The following is a 961-nucleotide window of genomic DNA, read 5'->3' on the forward strand; positions in this document are numbered from 1 at the left end:
CAAAAAAAAAAAAAAAAATCCTATGTCAGTTATCATTTACCCTTCCTAGCCTGTGGTGCAGTGAAAGGGGGTCCCCCTCTCCTGTGAGGCTGCAGTGTCCCAAGGACCTGAGCCATCCTCACAGCTGCTTCTCCTGTGGGCTTCTCCACGGGGCCACGCCAGCCACCCAGCACAGGGACAGCAGCCTGGCTTCGCTCCTTCAGCTTCCTTTTTTTTATTATTTTATTTTTTTTAGAGGGGAGAATAGCATATAGGAGAGTAGTTTGGTACTTAGCTCCACAGGGTAATGATTCATTTTCCAAGAATGGCTTAGATACAATGTAGAAAGGTGTCTTTATCCCAATATCAGTCAAAATAAATGTTCGGATACTGCAGTCAAGACCTTAAGCTGTGGAGCCCCTGCAGTAGCTCCTGTAGGAGGATCTGAGAGGAGGTGCTGCGATGGCCATGAAACAGTCAGAGAGCCTGCTGTACTCTTGGTGTGGACACCCAGCCTTCTCTTCTGTCTTGCACCCAGGGGCCTAAAGCTCTTACTGCTTTGCTAAACTCTCGTAATTAATTTAAATTCAGGTATAAGAGCTTTTGTACGGACCTTTGCTTGGGCTGTCTGTAAGGCTGTAGAAAGCTTCTCTTCTTTTCTAAAGGGCTTATAAGCAGAGAGAGAGGGAGAAAAACTGCTACCAAAAATAATATGACATAAAGTGAGCATCAAGAACTGGAGAAAATTTATTTGGCTTAATGGAGAACAGACTTTGCCCCTAGACAGCAGATAGAAGGGGGGTTCGTGCGCAGCGCCGCGTTAGCCTGTTTTTCTAAGAGCTGAGCATGTGCTCTGCACCTCATGTGAAGCGGGACCTGTGATGTGCTGCCACAGTCATTGCTTTGAAATCAGGCAAAGGGCCGTCATAACAGCATGACAAGCTGTAAAAAAGTCTCTGGAATTTGCTTGTGTGAACAATTA

This window comes from Buceros rhinoceros, unplaced genomic scaffold (assembly GCF_000710305.1).
Source record: "Buceros rhinoceros silvestris isolate BGI_N320 unplaced genomic scaffold, ASM71030v1 scaffold4598, whole genome shotgun sequence".
In the NCBI taxonomy this organism is placed as follows: Eukaryota; Metazoa; Chordata; class Aves; order Bucerotiformes; family Bucerotidae; genus Buceros; species Buceros rhinoceros.